Genomic DNA, 16831 nt, shown 5'->3' on the forward strand with positions numbered 1-16831 from the left:
ACTTAGTCACAGAAACCCACTGAAACAAAGTACTTTTTAATACAGATAGAAAGACTACAGACCATGACTTCAGATTGGCAGTCAATAGATACATCTGTGTAATCAATTGATTCATGTGAAGAATGATTTTTACCTGAATCTCCTCATCATCACTACCTATGTGCTCAGCTTCACATTGGCCTGTGCTATTTGCAAAGCGCAGAGACAGCCAGTGGAAAGTAACACAGTGAACTAGGTGTGTGCCTTACTCTGAACTACCACAGTGATACTTTGCAGAAACAGCTGATACCATTCTAAGATGTTTTATCAGGGTAGCAGTGAATGGAAAATGGGGAGCTGAGTTAATCTTCAGTATCCTTCCCCTTTACTAATTACTTTAGTTATACTTACATGCTTTTAGTTACATTACTAATAATATGAATAAGATAAATATTCTAACATTGGACTCACTCCTGACAAACATATATTTGAAAGGTTATTACAAATTTTACAGAAAGGTTTCAGAAAATATGTATGAAACACCCATGGGTACTAGAAATGTCTTAATGTGAGAACTAAGTCTCAAAAGATTTAAAGGTGACTTTATTATTCTGCACAAGTCCTTTCAAGGACATAGAATACTGGATTCTAAAGGACACTTAAATCTAACATAAGAAGAAGCTAGGAAGAACAAACAAAGAAACAAACAAAAGCATATGTTTGTTTTTCCTGCCATATAGATGCACAAAGGTCCTGAAAACTTGATCCCCACTGGGGTAAAGGACCTTTCTGACCCATGTTGTCAAGACGTATTAATGAATGACTGCTATGGAATAAACAATGTAACCCATATTATCGTGGAAGAAGCTAGTTGTGATTCTGAAGATGTAGTCTACCTAGGAAAGGTGCCTTTCATCTCAGCACAGATTGGGTAAACTCCTGTACTAATCTATCTTTTGAAAACTAGAGAGACATGACAAGATATTTTAGGTTAATTAAGACAGCGTGTGAAAAAAGAATGTTAAAATCATAAAGACTGTTCCTCACTGGCATTATACTCTGTTCTCTGTCAAATCATTGAAACATTTTAACTTCTTTTCCATCTATCAAATGAAAAAAAAAAAAAGTATTTGCCTTTCTCTAAAGAATAATTCTATTTATTTCTGATTTTAGTATCTTGCAATACCACAAAATATTGCAATTATTTAAAAGATTCATTTCCTCAGCTATCAACATTTTTTTTTAGATTTTAAGACTTGTATTTTTTTTTTTATTTGATTCTCCTGTTGCAGTGGTATATATCAAGAAGAATCATTTTAAGTCTGTGAAGTTACACTGGTGCAAAGTATAGAACCTTTTTCATGTATTTGACAAGCCTGATGATTTTATAGAACTTGATTTTGAGAACAGTTTAGAAGAATTATTGCTATATTTCACACTCCAACAATGTTTACATTACAGTGAGTTCATATTTGATGTCATGTACCATCATAGGCATGAATTTGGTTCAGTTCAGCATGGAAAGTCTGACTTACATTAGACTGGCCAATTCTACTGGAGCTTAGTGGTAGTTGTTGGTTCAGTGCTTTTCTAAGATTAAAAAATTGTCTTTCAGTAATATGCCTTATAGAAATGATCACCATACTGAAAATTAAATATCACATTTTTAAGACAAACAGGAATGAATTTTAAACTCTTTTTTTATACAACTTTTTCATTTAAAAACAAAAAAAGAATTTTACAAGTGATATGCATTTTGATATATACCTTTCAATTATGACTTTCGATTCTGAGTCTGTATTTTTTTTACTGCATACTTGTTCTTGAAGTTCAATCACAACTAGACAAATTAAAGACCTTGATTGTTAAATACCTCTCTCTATATAATTTGAGAGTATTTTTCCTATCTACTTTGTGAATAAGCACATGAAGAAATTTCTCAATGCATTGCTCAAATGCAATGCTAAGTTGAAACTTAGCATTAGAACAAAAACGAACAAAAAAAAGCATTTTCAGTGTTGTGGGTTTTGTTTGTTTCCTCAGAGTCTAATTGTGATTTATTTATAAATGTAAAGCCTATAGGATCTCAGTGTGGGGATTAGAGTATATGACTGTCAACTTCTTAAATTCTAGGTTTGACATATTCTGGAGTATGAGTAATTGCAAAAGGAGAAACACTCTGATGAGCTAAATCTTTAGCTGACAAATAAATGACATGGAAGTGAGTAATGGTTGAGATGTAGTTTACGAGATACAGTTGGATTGTTAACGTGCTTGTGATGAACACAACAACAGATTTCCAACCAGAGAAAATTATACCAAAGAGTAAGTCCTCTCAAAGTTTCTATTTGGAGGGTTGAAACATCTTGTAGTATAATTTATATAGGAGATTGGGCCCAGCTCTATAAACTGTGACGTTAGCTCTAACGCTCAATTTCTTTTGCAGTCCTTAACTAGAGCTTACAAAAGTTTTATGTCCAGGTTGTACACAGAGCCTGCCTTTAGCAGTTTGATTCTATTTGTAGAGAAGGCATTTTTCCAGACAGAAAAGACAGAAAAGTTTCATTGTAGAAAATTACAAAGGTTGAGCAAGTTAAGAATAAAGTTTATGCACAATTTATGCAATCAAAAAAATTAAGAGCAAAAGCCACATTTTTCTTCTCCCTTCTGAATGAGGAAAAGTATTTTCTAAGTTATTTTAAGTGATTCAGTCTTAAGTAGTTGTTGGGGGTGGGGGGTTGTTTGTTTGTTTTGTAATTCTGTTTGTTTGTTTTTATTTGGTCATAATCTTTCCATGATATTTCAATAAAGAAACTGAAACATATCAAATTAAACAACCTTTTAGGCAGATGTATATCCAATGTAGAAAGTAAAGCTATCATAACAGAGATACAGCACAGCATAAAGAAACCATAAAAACATATCCAGTAGCAGCAAATATATATTATATCCAAACAACAATTATAAAACTTAAAAATCAGACTTCTGTTAAAAATAATACAAAAGACCCATAATCTCTAATCTAGCTATAAACTCTTACCTATCTATAGGAAAACAAACCAAAAACATTTTCCCAGAAGACCTTTGCTATTTCTAGAGCTTTTTGATTGAGGATTGTTGGACTTTCTTTTTTTGAGGGAAGGGAGGATATGGAAGGGAAAGAGGGGATAAAGGACTGCTTGAATATATCTAGTTCTTTGATTTTGTTTTAAAATTGAAAATATTTATATTTTCAAAAGGATATTTATTTCAGGTTATAGTGTTTAAGAAAACTCTATTTCCTTAGTTAAAAGCTACCTAATGCATATTTTAAGTAGCCACAACAAGCAGATATGGGAATAATTTAATGACAGTAATCCAACATCCGATGAACAAAAATAATTTTATCAGTTTTTTTCTCTGTTCTGAGCAGGACAGTTTGGTTAGGCAATTTATCTAGAATCCTGGCTGACAAAGAAACAGGCCACACCTTTTTGTGTGTGTGTTTCCCAATTCATTTTTCCAAATATGGAACCAGGTAGTAACCTGTGTCCCATATTTCGTGTGTGTTTCCTCATGAGAAGGTCTCAGTCTGTGAAAGTTTCTGATTTCTGTGTAATTTTTTTCCCTTTTTGCAAAATAAATAAATAAATAAAATCTTCCCCTCCTGTTAGCATTCTTCAAGTCAAAAAATCCCTTCCGAGATATTTCAAAAAAAAAAAAAAAAGGAAAATGAGAAGGTGTTATGATGAGACAGGTTGATTTTAGAGAGAAGATCTGTTACTGCAGTAAAGTACAAAAAAAATAACACAACAGTACTTTTAATTGAAAGCTATGCATATTTAATAGGTCAGATAAAAACAAAGCTACTTGGAAAGCATCTATGGACATGACAACTTAAGCATAGGGTCCTTTATTTTTTCTTTTTAATTTAAGAATACGCCATCTCTATCTTTGCATCCTTTATTAATCATATTTAACTTTTGCCTCAGTGAAATAAAAAATAAGGGTTTCATTAATCTCTTCTTTGTCAGAAGTACTTGACTCCTTAGAAATCTCTTTATAGCTATTACACTCAGATACACTCAAACTGTTTGTGTGCTCTGCTTCTATGCTTCATCACCCATGAGGAGCTATAAGTCATTAAAACTTTGCTAAAACAGTTTTCCTAACTCGTGACTGGTGGTTTTATTATTAAAAATGATTAAAAAAATAATGGAAACATTGAATCCCTAAAAGGTTGCGCCTAAAGTCCAATAAGACTCATTATTAAGTCTAATAATGCTAGATGCAATTTAGCATGAATATTATTTAAAAGCTGCTATGGTAGAAGTTTGCAGGTAGGGTCTATGTTATTGTTAATGCTAAACTGCTGTTATTGCCTTATACTATATTTTGTCATTAATTATCTAAGAATTTTATATATTTTTATTACAAATAGCAAGATTTCATTCTTCAGGTGCCAAAAGTGGAACATTAGTAACATGTAGGAAACCAGAACATTTGCAGCAAAGCATCCATAGCACTGTGGGAGTTCTGCTTTGATCTTGCTGTAATTAGTCACCTTCAAGTACAAATGAAAAACTCATGAAATCCTTTATTACTTATACCTATTAGAGTGGATATTTACAGTTCTGTGGTTCAGAACTTGTTAGTTTTGAACATTTATGGACTCTGAAGAAAGACATGTTTTGCTCCTCTCTCTGCTCAGTTCTTCCATCTACTCAGTTTCTGCTTTATTCTCTAAAGCAGGTCAATCATTAAGACCAATTTTGCTTTTGGAATGCTTGTAACACTCACTGCTGGATCCTTACAAATGAACTATTAATGTGCAAGTACCAGGATCCTTCATTCCCCCACAGCTGGTGCTTCATCCCTGAAGCTTAGCCTTCTACCACTTTGATGCACACCGCTGGCAACCTCGTGGTTGACAAAAGTGGTTTTTAGCATTTGAAGATTCTGTGTACATTACATGGCCCATCTATCAATGACTTTCAGGTTATTAATTGCTCATAAATGTTCATGAATTTGTGTCACTCTGATGAACCTGTTAACTTGCATACAAGCTATTAATTATTCATTTGTAAGTAATTATGCTGCTGATTTTTGCATCCTCTATAGCTGGTCATTATGTAAACTAAACATGTTAACAGTCCTAATACTGATTCAGACTTGAAATACTCTGTGACAGCAGCTAAAGGCTGTGAGAACAAGGTAAAAATTAGCTATTGATGGAAAAATCTTTGTAATAGATAAAATGAAAATCTTTGTTCATAAATATATTTACAAATATTGTTACCAAGTTTTTGAAAACAACAACAACAAGATTCAGTTAGTTATAACAAGAAAGGTGAAGTATCAAGTAATTTTTAAATACTTTTTTTTTTTTTCTGAAGAAAAAGCATTTAGGTGAGTCAATAACTTCTGAAATAAAATCTTTCTTTCCAAATAAACGTCATTGGCAAGGACATATTAATCTTAACAGTGAGAAAATTTCAAATTTGAAACTGGAATTGTTTTAAAGTTTCTGCTACTTAAATCCAACCACTCTTCTTGATTTGAATTTATTGGTTTCTATTCATACTGTACTGTTAGGAACTGATGTGGAAGTATAAGAAAAAACACATCTGTGAGTCTTGGGTGTGAATCTCCTGAAGGTCACAACTGCTTTGTATCTAGACTCTTCACAGCACTGTGGTCAGAGATATTTACTGGGCAAAGCTCCCAGTGACTCCAGAATCACCTAGGGGCAGCCCACAAAATAGGGAAAATGAACAAATCACAACCTGTTCTCTTCTCATTTTTCTTGCTGCTAATTGTCGGATGTCCTTTTGCTTAACCAACATATGAAAGAAATGTAAGAAACACCTATTTGTCAATTCACTTGTTTTCTTTTTGTGCATACTAGATAGCAGAGCATTTTTGCCATTTCATGTGTAGTATCTGCTAAAGGACTAGTGTACTACTACAGTGGTAAGTGTTCACTGTACTGCATGGAGATAATCCTCTTCCAATTTTTAGTACAGGCCTTTACAGTTGACACTGTGCTTAAAGCCGTCAGTTGTACAGAGGAATTCAGTAGTTTAAACTATGTAATGTTTCCGCTTTCTTTCTTTGGAGTAGAGCCCTATTAACTTGAGAATGTATTTGTTTATTTAATGATAAAATGCTTTTGAATATACTCAAGTTACCACAGGAATAATGAGTATTTGCTAATAACTATTGTAGTATTGTGTATAATTCCTGGATTAGTAAAAGCTTTAGACAATTTCTAGTCTATATGAATAGATGCATGTTCAGGGTAACTACCAAGCTGGTGTAAGACTTCAGCTACAAGGATTATTTTAAAAGTAGGAAATTATTAATTTTTTTTGAAATTGCAATATTTTTGGCAGCGAGGCTCAAAAGTACAATTTAAGCATTTAAAGCTCACATAGGTACTTTTGAATAATAATCAACAATACAGATTCATCAGAGATTTATTACCAGCCAACACACTACACCTGTCAAAATACTCTTCCTTTTGACTTGAATCATGGAATATCCCGCATTGAAAGGGACCCACAAAGATCATCAAGTTCAACTCCTGGTTCCACACAGGGCTACCTAAAAATCAGACCATATGTCTGACAGCATTGTACAAACACTTCCTGAACTCCAGCAGGCTTGGTGCCATGACCACTGCCGTGGGGAGCCTGTTTCAGTGCCAGACCACCCTCCCAGTGAAGAACCTTTCCCAATAGCCAGTGTGAACCTCTCCTGTTGCAGTTTCATGCCGTTCCTTTGGGTCCTGTTACTGTTCCAAGAGAGCAGAGCTCAGCGCCTGCCCCTCCTCTGCCCTCATGAGAGAGCTGTAGTCACAAACCATGTGACTTCAGCCACTTCAAATACATCTTCTACTACAGCCCCTTCACCATCTTTATAGACTTCCTTTGGACATTCTGTAAAAGTTTTGTGTGTTCTTCTTTTATTGTGGCACCCAAAACTGCACACAATACTCAAAGTGAGGCCACACCAGCAGCATAGAGTGAGACAATCCCTTCCCTTGACTAGCTAGCATTGCTGTAGTTGATGTACCCCAGGATACAGTGCACCAGTCTTATTAGTGATGTGTATCAACTATCTTCATTTGTGACTTTGCATCAGTCAAGTAACTGTAAGATGGTTAGTTTACATAATGAACAGCAGTACAAGAAGCAAAATCTTCAGTTTAATTAATTAGAAATGAATACTTAATGATTTATACATGTACTAACAAGTTCATCAGGCTAATGTACTATAAATGCCAGAACATTTGAGAAGTTAACAACCAAAGTAATACTAGTGCCTGGTAGTAAAAGGCTATTTTTATACTCTGTGGTCAAAATGCTGCTGTCTACATCAGAATTCTAGCTCTAATGGACTGAGTGGCCTGTGACTTTAATAAAACACCGAAGATAGACTTGAGTTCAACCTATACTACAAGTTTCTCACAGGAATCAAGAATAACTCATAATTTGTAATCCGAAATGCATCCACTCTTACAAACTGATATAATATCAGTACTAGTATATTTTTTCTATTTTAAAAAAAATAAATACTGTTGTTCAAATTTCAGAAAATATCCAGATGTGAATAAAATCTTTTTTGATGAACAGGAGTGAGAAGATAATAGTGTGTGAGGTGTAGCTTCTGTAATAGTGTATAGAAGATACTAGATCTTTCTATTTTCACTTATTCAGTTTCACACATATTTTGGAAGCAGGGGACTGTTTTCCTGTGAAAAAAATACTAAGAGAACTGTCCTGTTGTATACATGTCTAACAAACCTCTTGACTGAAACACAACTGAAGTACAGAGTTACAAGGGACAACTAACCCTTAAACATTAATAAAAACAGGTACTTGTAAAAATGCCTCAAGTGAGATAAAAACTGAAGGCAAGCTCCTGTTACTAGATACTTCAGCAAACCCACATAGTAGATAGCTCTTCTGAGTGAGTCTACTGAAAAAAAAAAAAAAGAAAAAAAAAGCTTCAGTTTGTGCTCACACCTTTCTTTACTCAAAAAACATACTACCATGGAATGCACATCAGAGAACAGGCTTCATTAGTTCCAGTTCTATGGTTTCATTGAACTACTTGTGCTTTTCTTGTTTTTGTCTGTTTGTTTAACCTAAATCCTTAGTGGCTTAATTCTACGTTGTCGTATTTATTGGCCAATAATGGTAGTTTTGTTTTCAATTTATGAATGTTTTACATTATTTTAATTGACATTTCTGGGCTTTTAAATTATTTGTACATGGAACTCAATCTCAGTGGGTTTAATTTGGCTGTGTGTAAAATTTGATGAATGTACAGAAGAATGTGAAAGAATAAAAACAAAGATCTTGATACAAATCTCACAACACAGGAACTGCTCCCTAAAGGGGGATTCTTTCAGGCAGATCAGTGTCTTTCTCTGTTGAAGTCAATGGAGCTACGGTAATTTACACCTCCTGAGGATCAGGATACACACCATTAATACCTGATTCAAAGCCCACAGAAATCATTTGCTTTTAGTATTGTGACTTCATGGCTAGAATAATCTGCTGGTATTTGTGAGCCTTCTGTTTAATGAGTTCTGACATGTTTGTCAGGGAGCCTGTGATTGTTCCTTGCCTAAGGTAAATCTCTGAAGAACTGCTTCTTTCCTAAGATGCTCTTACAGCCCTGCACACCTTAATGATTGCTGGATATAAACAGGCAATCCATCTATTGCATTTGAGCAAATGTTGACTATATTTTTTTTCTTTTTTTTCCTCCTGTTTCTTTCTTTTTCTCTTTGTTTTTCTTTTTCCTGAGAAAGACCTCAGATAGTTTTTGGCCACTAAAAAGTGGCCAAAGTGGCAAAGGCCGACATTGTTAATTATGATGCATATGTGAAAATATTAGTGAAACCTAATGCTTAAAAGGTAAAACTTACCAATATTTGTTTAGTAGCAACTAGAAGAGTCTATTATGTAATTTGTTCTTCCAGCTACTTAGGCAAAAATTGAATTTGTTTGTGCTTTTTACCCTTAGAAACAGATGGAGCTACAGAGCTTATATATATGCTTCTGGAGCTATTTGAGAAGATGATCCTGCTACTGCAAGTGAAAAAGTTATCCTGAATCTTGGCTGAAATGGGTTACAGAGCAGCAAAATCTTAGCAGAAAAATGAATAAGGGATGACTCAGCATATGCACTGAATTGACTTAATTGGTTTTGATTGTCTTAAAATACAAACATTTCACAAGTTGTTAAGACACTTGTTCTATGAAACTTGCTTGTGAATCTCATGAGACCACCAATTCTATTATGACATTGCTACACTCAATTTTCCAACAGGTTTCAGCTATAGTATTTTAGCGCTCATACTTCCAGTACCAGGCCTGGGCAACAGTAAAGAGTAAGAAGCATGCCAGACACTGAGAGCTTGAGGAAACACAGATGACTTTTCATAAAGGTTTTTTTCTTTTATTTCAGAATTATCTGGCAATACATGTCACTCATTAAATAGCTTATCACTGTTTTATCAGATGACTCATGTGAACACCTACCAAATACTGTTGAGAGCTTCCGTTTTGTTTTGGTGGGTTTTTCTGTTTGTTTTTGAAACAGCTAGATAAAAAAATGAATTCAGTGTTGACGCTTCCGGATTCCTACTGAATGTAGGAAAAAAAATCACACATCTTCCCTGTATCTTAAAATACAGGACATAGTGTTTTCATCTCAATACATCAAGATGTAATGACTATTTGTTACTGTACCAGAAAATGTTGCGATATCAAATTATCTTGTTGGATCTCAGAAAATACATCTAATGAGTTAATGATGGAACGGATGACTTTGTCATTATATTTTGTTTATTCCTTCATTTTTTGTTGATAGGTGAAATTCTCAGCCAACTATCAATGCCATCAACATGCACTCATCAGACCCAGGAATACAGTTGCCAAGTCAAACAAATAGCACCATTAGAATGCTTTTCTTGTTTCACTTGGGCATTAGCAAGATATTTGCAGTTACTGATGTGTTGATGACCTTAAGCAAGTCTCACACATTGAAGATGTAATTATCTCATTTTTCCTGTAAATTCAATGTGACAAAAGATATTGAATACTGTCACATTTAAGGTTAACTCTAAATTAGAGTAATGAAAATTAGAAAAAAAATAGAGGAAGTGAAAGCATTGTGGAAGCATTGTGTTTCTCAACCTGTCTTGATGACATTTGTGCTCCAACAAGCCTGTTTCTAGGCTCGTGTGCAAACATTCTATTATTCTTCATCTCCAGGTATACAACACATCATAAACGGTATATGTCACTGAAATTTTCAGCAGCTTAGGGAAAATGAAATATTTTGCAAGAGGTTCTGAGTGGGATTTTGATAAAAATGTTTATAGATTCCTAACGTAGAGATGAAAACACTGGCATGACAGAAGAACATCTGACTCTCCTTGGATCTAGAAACGTCTGGATTTCATAATTAATTCTCTTTAAAGGAGGAAATAGTTTTACTTACAGTATCGTTTTTACTTTATGGGGAAATAATGATACCAAAAGCCCAGAACATGACATTTGCATTGAATTTAATTGCTGAAATTAATTTCAGAGCATTCAGTTCCCACTAAATATGTAAATGAAAAGAGATAGGGTCCTGGGAACTTGAGAACAGTGACTTTATGACAGTTATAAGATGATTTTCCCTAGTTACTAGGGAGCTTAGGAGCTCTGTTTCTACAGTAGCATTGCCAAAGCATGTGGTGAACAGGAGACTGGTATGTCCTAATTTCATGGCAAGCTGCCATGCTGTCTGCCAATAAACCGGAGAGGAAAAAAAAAAAAAAGTGAGTAGTGACATATAAGCTGTTAGAAAAGTAGGCAAATCTTCCTAAAACATAAAATGATTTCATGAAAGACAAATCTTTTGAGTCAAATTGTATTGTCCCATTTGATAACCTTGAGAAAAATAAAACTGCTCATGGCTCAAGCTCGTGGGTGCAAAGACTAGGAGAGTATTTAAGGATCACTTATGCATTTACTCTATGTTCCTTTGGGACCACAGACTCCTTTGTATTAGTGATAAGTTTTATTGATGAGGAAGTGGCATTGTAATATCAATCGTGAATTGAAAAGAAGATATTAAGATACTTTTTTTGGTTAGGTTTTTAATATTCCTGCAACTCAGTACCTATAAAACACAGGTATTATTTCCCTACTTCACTGTGAACTTGGGAGGATAAATATCTTTTTTTGGTGTGTGTGTGTGTTCCCAGTATGTTGGTTTTAAACATGTTCCTAATGTGGCTTTTTTTTTTTTTTTAACAGCAGTGAGCAAACTGGCAGAGTGAACACTGAATCATCTTCAGTGTGAAGCGCTAAATCAGGTGCATACTGAAATAATATGTACTTCTCTTTTGTTCTTTTGTTCCTTGTCAATCTGCTGTTTCACAACTCAGATTAGTAAGGGGATTTGTGAATTCTGTAGAATTGTAGATTTATTTAATTACAGTACAGTGCATGGACATAAACCTCTAATGAAGATATACAATTTTAAGGTGGAAAGTTACAGTAAGTAGGTTGTCATCACATCTGTTTAAGACCTTCCTTACACCTTTGACATAAACTTATAATAGAGGCATCCATTAATGTGGATGCAACAGTAGAGTTTTATGGCTGCAATAGTCCTTCAATGGGGAGTAAAAGGAAGAAACGTGCTTCCATTGCTGAGTCACAAGCTAGGAGCCATGACATTTTTAAATATGCCTCTTAAATATACCGTTTTTGTTTTAAATGATTACTTCATGACCTTAAAAATACCATCACAAAGTTTCTTGGCTTTGTTGTTATTTACTTGCAAATACAGTCACCTTAATGCTATACAAGTATGTATTTTATGTACCTTTTTTAATAAAGATTGAGCTTGCAGCTAGAAGCCTTTTGAGATTTGAGGAATATATACAGTATCTAAAATATTTAATCCTTCCTTCCCCTTCCTTCCAAAAATAGTCACTCATTGGATAGTTAAGTTATTTTAAGAAAACTCAGAAAGATTATTACTGTTTCTATTGTTCTGGAAAATATCTTGTTACAGCACTTCTGATATTTGTAAAACTACTATATTAAAAATACGAGATTCTTTAGGGTCAGCAGGAACAGGAAAAAAAATATAGATATATGCCTTGTAAAGCTCACTGTAGATATGAAAATAAACATCCAGAATAAAGGCATGAGCTTACCAAAGAAATATAAATGATACAGATAATGTTCTGCAGAGACCAACAAAATCCCAAATCTGATAAATTTGGTATTAGAAAAAAGATTAAGGCAACAAAGGGCAAGACTAGAGTCATCTTTTTATTATTATTATTATTATTTTTACATTTAAACTAGCTGAAGAGTTTCATAAACACTTTTTCATGATTGACTTTAAAGTGTCACAAGTGGGACTGAGCTCTACACAAGGTTGGGGTAGAGGGCATATACAGAAAGTTCTGCCCTTTTTAATGATCTTAGTGTGCATCGTCTATTTTATGCCTCCAAAGATAACAGACAAATTCTCTTGCATGCTTTTCTTCTTCACTGTTGACAGAGGTCACCTGTAGCATTGCTCCTGGAAATAGCCCCTCAATGGAATCATTTCCCATAGACATGGATCTTGTTATGTTAGAGCTGTAATAAAAGCATGTCTTCTAAGAGAACATGTATTTAATTATACATCAGGTCTACATTATTTAGGTTTAGAAAGGTACTCTGAGGCTGAAGTTTGTTTCTAATCTAAAGCGGAGGGGAATTTTTTCTTCCCTTTCCAAATTTTATATCAACTGCAATGTAAAATCTTAAAATGAAGGTTAAAGCTATGCTTATGTTGATCTTAGGTTAGAAAAGGCCTGAAAATAAATGTCTTCACAGCTCTTTCTTTACTCATTAAACTTTTGCTGTGGAAAAGGTTGCAATAACAAGAATCAAGATTCTCACAAGTGATTAACTCAAAATAACAAAATGTAACTTTTTTTTTCTACATAAACACATGCATTACTTCAGTCATCTAGTGTATTGATCCTCTTTCGCTGCTTTGAAATAGCATGATATCAGTCTCCATATGCCTGTTTCCTTAAATGAAGTTTTTTTTTAAAAAAAAAAAAAAAAGAGAGAGAGAGAGGAAAAACACTGAAAGTTGCAGAATGATCTTAAAGTCTGCAGAACTGATCTGGGCATTACTTCATTAGGATTTCCCTTACAGAGAAGGATTAATTTTTTTAAATTAACTTAAATCTAGGATAAATACTGAAGATACTAAAGGATGAAATCAATGTTAATTAAACCATTTAAGTCTTCGATTATCAAAGTGACGATTATAGCAGAATAAAGAGCAAAATAACTCTTATTACTGAATAGCTTCTTAGTAGGTGTGTTCAACCTTTTCTTTTTTTTATCAGATAATTACGGATTTTTTCATACTCTGTCTCTTTATTCTAATACCTCTTGTGTACTAGAAAGACTGAGATAGAAAGGAAGAAAGAAAGAGGAAGGAAAGGGAAAAGCGAAAAAAAAAAAGGATGAAAGAAAAAGTCTTGCTACATCTATGAAAATTATCAGTTTCTTCTTTACATAACCTGATTCCATCCTCCACTACCCTTTTTAATTTGTTTTCCTTCCAGTACTCATGGATATTTGCTGTTTACAAGAATTTGGTATTAACAACTATACATAGAAAAGGACAGTCAAATATCTTGATACAGGTGACACAGAATTTTGCTTCAAAGGCTGAAGTTGAGAGAATAAGAACCCAAGCCTAGGAGGTAAAGCCCTTAGAATAGTTAAGAGAGTCTGTGCTGTCAGCTGCAACTGTGACTTTCCTGGAAAGGAACTGTAACTGAGAAAGGCACATTTCTTTTTATCTTTCACTTTTCTATTCTCTTTCCTCCTTTATGTGTAGTCTGCCTCATAAGAAGACTGGACTAGACTCTAGCAACAGGACTAAAAGTGCCATCTCAAATATATTCCTTTCTCTACCCAGCAAGGGCACTTCAGATTCTTGGAGAGATCAGATGACAGGAAGGAAGAACGGGAAAGATTATTAAAATGGAGGTGTGTTTAAGGTTGTTTTGGGGTGGTTCATCAGGTGGCACTGTTTCATATAGTCAGTACACCTTTTCGTGATGAGGGCTGTTTGAGGGCTGCCATAGCAGTTTTGAGAATCAAGGTTTCTTTTTGAGGAAGGTATGGTTAGCAGGCTTGAAAGTGCCCTTTGCCAGCATCATCCAGGCTAAAGCAAGTTCTGCAAGTGCACGCTGCACAGCGTTCAACTTCCTCCAGCTTCCCCTCCAGGAACTTGATGGCTGGCTGTTCAAGGGCTGCTGCTCAAGGACTTGTGCAAGTAAGCAAGGGATAATAGCGCTATTAATGCTATGGCTCTCTGGAAAATATATCTTGCCCAAAGTACTTCTTTCTGTCATCATGGCTTTAAATGACAGGCATAACTGCATTAATGCAGTAGACTTTGCTGGGATGCTTATTTCTAATGATCAACAGCACTGTCTGGAGCCAGAAAAGCCCATATTAAGGAGGCTGAGATTGATTAGGCCATAGTGTGAAACAGGGTGAATCATTGCATTGCAGTCTGAAACAGGTCTCTAGAGGTGTGCCAAGGACAGTCTCTTTCAAGCTTAGGTGAGGACGTTGAAGCACTACTTCCTGCCTGTTGGGGTGCACTAGAGGTAGCCACGGATAAGAGCTACCAACTCTGTGGAGAGCAAAGGAAGGGAAGGAGCTGGCTTCTCACTGCAGTGCATTGTCCAAATGTTGCTGTGCCTGTGCAGACTGGCATTATAGACAGATCGTGCTGCTTCAGATGCTGTGCCTGGAAAATGGATACAGCCTTTTAAATCACCTGAATGCTTTGTCATCGCTATTTGCTGAGCAGCATAACTCCAGGCATGATATGCTTATGGGGGCATTTTAATTCAGCAGGTTGATCCTGCCATCTTAGGGTGGTGGCTGGGGCCAGCACCAAGCCTCCCCTGCTGGACTGTGGCCTGGGGCTAGGCCAGACATATGCTTGGGCCTATGCCCAGGTCCACAGCCCAGCAGCAAGGCAGTGGGGCCATCCACGGGTCCAGGCCAATGCTGAAAGCAGCCCCAAGGCCTGGGCGGCCTAGACAGTGGCCTCCCTGCTTGCTTCATCAGCACCACCACTTGCAGCTGTGGGACAGGGCTGTGGTCTGAGCTACCACTGTTGAGGAGGTGCTTCAGATGCAGGGCCCAGCCTCCTGTGAGTGCCCTGCCGAGCTGATGCAGTGCCCTCAAGGTTTTGGCACATGGAGTCGTGGGGCTTGTTTACCTCAGCAGCAGCATGCCAGACTCCTGCTTGCATAGCCTGCTACTAAGCGCAGTGGCAGAGGAGAAAGCCGTGCTGCAGCTGGACGAGCCCATGATGGCCTGCTACGTTTACACCTCGTCCCTGTCTTTTCAGGGTAAGTGGAAGCAAAATATCTTTTGTACAGGGGGTTTCTTGCAAAAGGTGTCCAGTTACCTTGCATGCACCAGCAGAAATCAAAATGTGGGTGGTGCGGCCTCAGAGCAAAATGGCTGGCTTGTCCTGATAGCGTGCGCTTCTGTATGGACACTGTCGTTTAAATCCTCTGCCTATTGCCTACACTTCAAAAATTATATAGATTTCAAAAAATAACAACAGGATTGGGCTGAAGAGCTTGGATGTGATCACAAACTCCAATGATCTTTGGCCCTTTTGTGTAGGGGAGGAAGAAGAAAGAAGGGAAGCAGGCAGGCATAGGGGGATAAAAGCAATTTTACATTTCTTTCTTGTTTAGTTGAAGCACAAAATGCTACAACATGTCACTGTCATCTTTCTAATTAAATGTTATTCTTTATTTGCTAAATAGCTGGAATAGCATTTTGGCAGAAGGGGCTGGAAGCCTTTTTCAGCTGTTTCTTTTGTTGTACCATATTCTTATTCAATTAATTTTAGTCTTTCTGTATGTTATAGCTAATGTTACAATATTACTAGAATAGCAGTGCTTTCTCAGATATCTTTGGTATTATAAAATTAAAAATGATTAGAAATGGAAAGGGCATTTTCCATTAACTTCTTCATTATTTTTTGTAGAAACACGTAAATTAGTTTTGAAATTCTTAGCTGTTATTTCATGAATGAGTACTTTCTCTTGTCAGTAGGCATGGTTTTTTTTTTGTTTTTTTTACTCTTACAATTAATTCCTATAAATCTTTTTTAAATACAAATTTTAAAGTGGGTCTTTATTTCATATATAATGTTCCTTTGATGTAAAATTTTGCATTTCAGCATGTTAATGAAGGTTTCCAAATTGTTTATAAAATAGCGTTACCCTTACAAACCTTTCAGATCATGACTTTACAGGGTGAGTTTCCAGAAAATTTGCCCTCTGGCTGCTCTTCTGGTGAACAGAGTGTGAAAGCATGCCTGATTTTCTAATTCTGCCAAGGTCAAAAATTGTAGCTGAATAATCTTCACTATATTTTTTTAGACAGACAGGCATATATATATATATATATATACACACACTTTTGACACCATTTTAAACTGAAATTTTACCAATACTGAAGGTCATGGCACCAAGGGGGGGGGGGAAAAAAAAGGAAAATTTACTTATTTGTTTATTTTTTTGAATTTTAATTATACCAAAATAAAGAAATGTGGTTAATATTATAATTGGCTTTTTCATAGGTAAATTAGTCGCTGCACTAAATTATGTGTTGAAAGAGCTTCCAAATTGATATGTCTTTCTGTCATGGTATTAAGGAAATCAAAAATATTTAACTCTTGAAACTTTTTCTTTTTTTTTTTTTCTCTTGCTTTAAAAGATAAGCAATCT

At 35.4% G+C, this 16831-nt stretch overlaps 1 protein-coding gene and 1 long non-coding RNA gene across 2 annotated transcripts in view; one reads left to right on the plus strand and one right to left on the minus strand.

The window, feature by feature from the left end:
- Positions 1–16831, minus strand: part of LOC308194886 (uncharacterized protein) — a 705306-nt gene that overhangs the window by 248069 nt on the left and 440406 nt on the right. The gene's annotated exons all lie outside the window — the stretch shown is intronic.
- The window catches only part of LOC308194895, a 34336-nt gene continuing 31885 nt past the window's right edge, over positions 14381–16831 (plus strand). Inside the window, exon 1 of the long non-coding RNA XR_013951039.1 lies at positions 14381–15433. This is a non-coding gene — a long non-coding RNA (uncharacterized lncRNA). The remainder of the gene's footprint in view (positions 15434–16831) is intronic.

This window comes from Anser brachyrhynchus (genome assembly GCF_964034855.1).
Source record: "Anser brachyrhynchus genome assembly, chromosome: 4".
NCBI classification, from domain to species: Eukaryota; Metazoa; Chordata; class Aves; order Anseriformes; family Anatidae; genus Anser; species Anser brachyrhynchus.